Here is an 8,306-nt window from a genome sequence, read left to right on the forward strand (position 1 = left end):
TTATTGACGACTTCACAAAATATCCGGAAGTGGAAATTGAAGGGAGTCAGACAGCGACTGAAGTCATCACCAAACTTAAAAAAAACATTGCCACACACGGGATATTCGAGGTGATCAAGACGGACAATGGCCCACCCTTCCAGTGCCAGGAGCTCGCCGACTACCTGAAAAGCTGGGGAATCCACCGCAGGAAAGTGACTCCACGTTGGCCTCAAGCCAATGGGGAAGTAGAGAGGTTCATGCGCACGCTCAACAAGACAATACACATTGCCCATGCTGATGGTTCTCTGGTGGAAAGGCCATCTACAGTTTTCTACGGGAATATCGGCTAACACCCCATCTCACAACTGAGGCAGCCCCAGGACCGGCAACCATGGGCCGAGTAGTGAAAGACACCATTCCAAACCATCCCAACTGGGTTCCAGCCCAAGTCAATGTGGAAAAGATTCTATCTAACCGGACACGGTCTAATGACCAGGCCATCGCCCGGAGGCAAGCCAAAGAATCAGACATCCAAGAGGGCGACCGAGTGTATATCAAGGACCGATATCCCGGGAGCAAGTACCGACTGCCGTTTGAACACCAGCCCTGGTTTGTCGTACGCCGTACTGGTACCATGGTGACAGTCCAGAGAGGATCAGAAGTGGTCACTCGCAATATCTCATTCTTTAAGAAAGCCCATGCTGAGACCCCGGGCCGGCCAGAACCTGACTATCCGAGGACCCAGCTGAGTCAACAGGCGGATGACAGCGGCCCAGAACTGCCACGACCGTTCCCCACCGGAGAAGATAACCGGGTGGACTCCGACACCCAGCTGCTGCCGGCAACCCCAGGAGAGAGTCTGCCAAGTTCACCAGCAAGGTCTCCGGAGAGCGTGACCCCAACAAGGATGTCACAGGCGATGCCATCATCGGGGGGAGAGCAGTCCGGGTATGGACTAGGTCGAAACTCTGCACCATCCTCCAAGCTGGCATACTTCCTGGTGTAACCAACCAGAGACTGGAATCTAGTGATTGGTAACAGATCCTCGTTTTTTTGATTATGTCTGAATTATGCTATTTTGTTGAAGAAAGGTTGGAAGGAATGTAGTATCCTCGGGCGAGGGGGAGCGGTGCAGCTTACCCGCATCCCGAGGTCACGTCAGCGAGGGCGCGTTACGTCATGCGCCCGCGGTATAAAATAAAGAGGCGTGGCCGACGAGTTTAGTCGGAGCCACGCATGAACTACAATACTGGCTCCCGAGTATTATTAGCGTTGTGGCGCTGCTGTACCCAGCGCTAGTGCACACAGCAACATCACACTAGGGAGGGGTTCAAGAATTGCGTAAGCTAAGTTTCCGTGAGAAACGTTAGGTCAAGAAGTGAGTCTTGCAAGAGCTCAGAGATCTGGGACTCGTGTTTCTGCAAGGAACATGTGTTTAGCAACAGAGCCTTGAAATCCCCTCCTGGACAAGACTTGTCATGATCCCTAGCATTCTGAGCTGCCTTTATAGGAGACCTCTTGATGCCATGAGTTACAGCCCAACTGCAACTCGCACATTTAAAAGCAACTCCCACCCCCAGATCTGGGACATTACATGTGCAATTCCTAGTCACACCAAGGCTGAGAAGAGCAGCACCATCATACTCAATGCTCTGCTCAAGAGCCCTAGTCAAATGGCAGCATGGACAGCGCCGGATGATGACGGGTGCAGATGGGCTTGCCTTCGGCGCGCTAGCGGCATGTCTGCTGCTGAAATAAACGTATTTCAAGGCAAGGGTTGTGGTGTAATTCTTCTTTATTATAAGTCGTAGGAACACCCACAGGGAAAAGCCGCCGCTCCAGTCCAGGGCTCCGTGCAACTGCCAGAAGTTGCCCAGAGCGCTAGAACAGAACGGAGGGAAAGAACATGGAGGACAGAAGCAATCTCTCGTGCTGCACCCAGCACAAGAGAAGGCATATATTACAACTTCTCCCTCTTCACAACATTTCAGAGCAAGCAAAGATAGGAGAGCAAATGCATGAGCAGAAACAACAAAAAACATTTAGAAGTTAAAAATGGAAATATGTTTCAACTTAAAACATAATCATTAAACCTGACAGGTAACCTCCTACATCGTACAGAAGGTGCAGCAACCTGAACTGAAACCTCCCCACCAACCTCTGAGTGAATGGAAGAGGGAGAGGAAGACAACTGCGAACCAGTTGAGAATGCAGAAGCATCTGAAAAAGGAGAGGAAGAGGATGAGTTGGAAGAACATGGAGGATCCAACCAAAAAGACCAATCACAGTGGTCAAATTGTTCCTTGGTCAAGCTTAACAAGGAGCGAGCTTGAGAGTCAGACAAATGAACTAAAGCTCTCTTGTTCCACCACCCTCTGCTGCCAAGTAAGGCAGAAGCCCTGCTGACAGCAGTAACCTGAACAGGGGTAGAAAACTTGGAAAGCCCTTTTGCAACTTTTCTAGGATTTTTGATGAGAACCCAGTCACCAACTTTCAAGATAATAGAGGTGAAACATTTACCTGAATCATGCTTGGACTTCATAAGAGACTGTTTCTGGGAGACTCTTTCAGAGAGGGAAGCATCGGAAGGTTGAAGGGTCTGAACGTTTTTCTCAGATAACCATGTGGGACACAATTTGGTGTGAACAGACCTATTCCTTAACAAAGAGAAGGGGGACATGCCAGTTGTGCAATGAGGAGAAATGTTGTATGACCAAAACTTCTCCTCAACAAAATTCCTTACATCATTGTGGGAAGAAATGGCAGTCTGAACAGCATCTTTTAGCAGTCTATTGGCCCGTTCAACTAAGCCGTTTGAAGTGGGCGAATAAAGAGCAACTTTGAAATGAACAACATCATGCTCCATTAAAAATGAGTCAAATTTTTCGGATACGAAATGGGAACCATTATCGGTGACTACAACAGAAGGACAACCTTCAATGATAAACAAATTCCGCAAAAATTTGACGGCATTGGCAGAGGAGGGAGAGTCACAAAACATGTGGTATAACCACTTGGAATGATAATCAATAAGAAGAATGACATATTTCATGTCATGGGGAAGGACATCAAAGGGACCAGAAAAATCCAAACCAACCTTTTCCCAGGGTTTAAGAGGAAAAGGAACAGGATGGAGGGGTGTACTAATGAGTTTCCATTTCTTATCCGAAAGCAAACATTCTTTGCAGGAATCAATGTAAAACTTTACCTGGGACTCAATGGAAGGCCACCAATAATGGGACTTGATGAGTTGAGAAGTTTTTGTTATACCAAGGTGCCCCTGATGTGCAAATTTAATAATATCAGGTCTGACATCAGAAGGTGGAACAAAAACATCATGTCTCATAATTAAATTGTCAACAAGAGAGAGTTCAGAAGAAATCATGGAGAAGGCTTTCAGCTCGTTAGACAATTTTCTGGTCTCAGGCCAGCCCTGAGAAATGTATTGTGCAACCAACTTTAAATTGAGATCATTTTCATAGGCTTTGGACCAAGAATCCTCTGTAATGTAAGGGCACAATTTGGTGGCGTCAAGGGTGGCGACAACACACTCAACATCACCAAAATCTTGAACATCAGAAGTAGAATTGAGTGACATGCGAGATAAACAGTCAGCACGAAAAATTTTCCCACCTGAAATGTGCTTGATATTGAAGTGAAATTCATGTAATTTAGACAAGAGCCTGACAAGTCTTGAGGAGGCTTTACCCAGGCCATCACCATTGAGAAGTTGGGTAAGGGGCTTGTGATCGGTAAATAAATCAAATTCTCTGCCCCAAATGTAGTTCTTGAACTTTTCAATTGCCCAAACACAAGCCAATGACTCTCGCTCAATGGTGCTGTAGTGGGTTTCAGAATCCTTAAGTTTTCTGGAAGAAAAAGCCACAGTGTGTTCCTTACCAGAAACCCACTGACCCAGGACGGCACCTAAACCAGTCAAACTGGCGTCAACCATGATGAAACATTTGGCAGAGTCCTGAAAGGGATGTAAAGCGGGGGCACCAATAATCATGTCTTTGACATGTGCAAAAGAGGAGTTGATCTCTTCAGACCAAACAAATTTGGAACCTTTGCGAAGCAAAGAACGAAGGGGATCCACAATTTGGGCATAACCTTTTACGAACCGGGCGTAATACTCCGCTAAACCCAAAAAGGAGCGAAGAGCATCCTTGTCTTTGGGAGGAGAAGCCTGAGAAATAGCCTCAATGAGAGACGACTTGGGTTTTATGCCTTCGGGAGTCAAAGTGTGACCTAAGTATTCCAAAGATTGAGAACCAAATTTGCATTTGTCAGCCCTGACAGTCATGCCAGTTTCGTTGAGCTTGCTCAAAACAGCAGAGAGGTGAGACAAGTGGGAATTCCAATCAGGAGAAAAAACCAAAATGTCATCCTGATAGGCCTGCACCCCTGGAACAGACTCAAAAAGGTGATCCATTATTTTTTGAAAAACACTAGCTGCGCTAGCGAGACCAAAAGGAAGTTTCAAATATTTGAAAACACCAAATGGGGTGACAAAAGTGGTGAGATCCTGAGAGGATTCGGTGAGGGGTACCTGATGGTATGCGGAGCGTAAGTCAATAAGGGAAAAATATTTGGCACCACCTAAGTTGGCAAGTAGGTCGTGAATTTTGGGAAGGGGGTGGCAATCAACCAAAATGTTTTTGTTTAGGGTGCGAAGGTCGGCACATAGCCTAACCTCACCGTTCTTTTTGCGAACGATAACAATGGGCGAAACCCATTCGGAAGAGTCCGAAGGTGCAATAATACCATCCTTTTTGAGAGAGGTGAGCACAGATTTGAGTTCATCCCTGGCACTGATGGGGACAGGGCGGACTTTATGAACAATGGGTTGGGCAGAGGCTTTGAGCTTAATCTCATGTTTAAAACCTTTAACAGTACCTGGTTGGTTGGAAAAAACATTGGGGAATCTGTCCAAGATTTGTTTGATGTCTGACTCATGATCATAAGTGAGATCATTGGTAAGAAGACAAACAGAAACAAAAGGTGGGACAGGGGAATAGCCTTCAGGTGGATCACCAACTCTAATGGGATCATTCGCACCAGGAACTAGGTAAATACCCATTTTTGCAAGGTCTTGCCAGTCAACTATGTTGGGACCCTTGGTGGCAACATACATTTTCGTAATGATAGATCTTTCAAAGCACTCTAACCTGTAGTTAAAGTAGCCAAGCATAATAATATCAGACTCATTAAAAGCTTTTGGACTAAGGTCAGATTTAAATAAGGAAATGGAATTGTTCCATTTTTCAAGAAAGAACGCTTCATTGAGAATGGTTATTGGAGATCCAGAATCTGCCATGACCGTAACCTGAATGTTACCAAACAGTGCAGAGCAGTATGGACCTTTGACTAAATTGGAGGTATCAATGAAATTGCAATGAATAGATACAACCATGTCTTGAAATTCGTCAATGCAATCATCCAAATCAGGACAGACAATACTATTTACAGAAGGTCTGGACGATCTCTTTACAGATTTGCACATACCTTGAAAATGTCCTAATTTTTTGCATAAAACACACCTTTTTCCTGAAGCAGGACAAGAGGGGTTGTTGCCAATATGAGACTTAGAACCACACCTGTAACAATAAGGGTTAGGGTTGGGTCTCCTTTGAAAAGGTCTAACTGACTTATTAGCGTTAACTAAACTAATAGAAGTAGAATTGTCATGTGAAGAAGTGTGAAGAGAAGAGTGAGCTAGGTCTTTTTGAAGAGCATTAGAAGTAGTGATGGATCTTTCGATGCTCTTGGCAATGTCAATAGTTTCTTGAAGTGTAGGCTTCTTGCAGCTCAGAAGGCGTTGTTGAATCTTTTTCGAGAAACAAGCGAAAACGAATTGATCTCGAATGTAAATGTCGGGATTAGATTCAAATTCGCAAGTAGACGCCAATATTCTTAATTGAGCAATGTACTCCTCGATGGATTCATCCTCTCGCTGTCTTCTCTTAAAGAAGTTATGTCTTTCCAGCATTTCATTAGGTTCTTCACCATAATGTCTTGCGAGGCGAGATAAAGCTTCTTTGTACTCGTCCCAATTATCACCGGAATCTCCAGAGGGAGGAGAGGACCTTGGAAGATTTTCAAAAGTATGTTGTGCAGCAACTCCCAAGCAGCCATATAAAATAGCAACTTTCCTTTCAGGTGTGAACTTAACTGCATCAATTGCTACAATATGATTGGCAAAAGCTCTAACCCACTGACGCCAAGGAATAGTAGGTTTTCCAGGGAGTTGAAGAAAAGGTGGGGGTTGAGCGAATTGTTGAGAAGAAGCCATTTAAAAAAAATTTAAAAAAACACAGTATCACAGTAATAAATGTAAATGAAATTGATGAAAGTGCCCAAGAAATGATATGCAAGAATTGAAGTTAATAATGAGAGTTGAAATGCAGGCAGGGTGTGCCTGTCACCGAAGGAGGATGTACAATAATAAATAAATTTGTCAAATGTAATAAAATGTTATAAAAATACCAGTATTTGACTCCTCAGGGTGAGTAACTGCAAAGAAAACGAAGCGGAGGTCGCGCTGTGATGTCATGTAGAAAGAAACTGGCTCCGTGTGGAGATTAGCGCTGAGCGCGTAGTTGCAGAAAGCTGTAGCTATCAGTAGCTAGGCAACGAGACAAAATGGTTGCCGTGCGAGCGTGATGACGTGGAGGCGTGATGAGGAAGGAGCAGAGCGTCGAGAAAGCAAGCGTCCAATGCGCGTGAGGGTTGAGAAAGCGCAGGGGATGATGACGCTGCAGAATGCCGGTTACTCACGGGCTGAAGCTCGAGCTAAGGCGAACCGTCCACATCACCGAAGAGGAGCAGCAAAGACCAGGAAAACGAGGTAGAAAGCAAACTACCATCGGATGGAGGAACAGGCAGGTGCGTTGTTCCAGGAGGCTGAAGGAGAGCCTGGTCGGAGGAGAGGGCGGGCGGAGGAATCGGCCGAGTGTCACCTGGTGGGTGTTCTTGTAGGTTCTTGACCCGCTCTTCGCCAAATGAAATAAACGTATTTCAAGGCAAGGGTTGTGGTGTAATTCTTCTTTATTATAAGTCGTAGGAACACCCACAGGGAAAAGCCGCCGCTCCAGTCCAGGGCTCCGTGCAACTGCCAGAAGTTGCCCAGAGCGCTAGAACAGAACGGAGGGAAAGAACATGGAGGACAGAAGCAATCTCTCGTGCTGCACCCAGCACGAGAGAAGGCATATATTACAGCTGCGCACATCTGCTGCCTGTCTGCCCAGAGCCTCAGTTTTTTAAGCATGGAGAACTAGAGCACGCCCAATCAGAAATGGTGTCACTCGAAATGCAGATCGAGTGGAGAGAACCCGTAAATACCAGTCCCCAGCTCACATCAGATTCATAAAACAGTAGGAAACCAATGCACTGTCAATTAAAAATACAAAATTACGGGTGAAAGGCTAAAATAAAGTATTGTCTAGAAGCAGGTAAAAAACCAAGTCTAGCAGCGAGGAGTGCAAGTAAGAGATTAGACAGAGGCCAACTGTGTCTGTGCAGTGCCTCGGTTTTTAAGTATGGAGAACTCGAGCGTGCCCAATCAGAACTGGTGTTGCACGACGTGCAGATCGAGTGAAGAGAACCCGGAAATGCCAGTTCCCACCACCCAGTTCCCAGGCAACGCAATAACTCAGCTGCTGGGATATGAATATATCCCTTCTAGAAGCCTGATTACCCTGATTACACCATGTATTTGAAGGGTAACTGAGGTTGCTGAGAAATGAGGATGAGTCTATTGTATTAAAACTAGATCTGATTTTGACTGTTCAAAAATAGCATTTAGCCTTTCCTCCTCAGTGACAGCCAGTTGACATTAGACAAGATTGTTTTGAAACGAAGCATGTACAAACATTAGGTTTTGTTAGGAATCCTTTTAAATAACCATTGTTTGCCTTTACACATGTGACCTTTCTTTCTTTATTTATAACTGCACACCCCTAACACTCTGTCCAATCCTGTTGCCATCCCACTACCCAGTCCCCAAACTCCTTTTCAATGCCTTGCCCCAGGTGAATGTGGAGCAGCGACCTACCCTCATTCATCTTGTTGTCACTCTTAGATGTTATAGCTGCTTGACGGTGTGATGGTGATGGATTGACAGGGAGGACTCCCCCATTCCCTTAAAACTTTACCAATCAAGTTAGGTTGTGACTCAAAAACATGCATATTAACATTACCTTATTCAGGTTATATATAACTAAATAGGGTCTTCTTAACATTGACCGTTGTAATATCCACACTAACATATCCCCTTCTACTGCCTTTCCAATGCTCAATCAGCCATGACATTTCCCCTCCCA

The sequence above is a fragment of the Lissotriton vulgaris genome, chromosome 4_1, assembly GCF_964263255.1.
Source record: "Lissotriton vulgaris chromosome 4_1, aLisVul1.2, whole genome shotgun sequence".
In the NCBI taxonomy this organism is placed as follows: Eukaryota; Metazoa; Chordata; class Amphibia; order Caudata; family Salamandridae; genus Lissotriton; species Lissotriton vulgaris.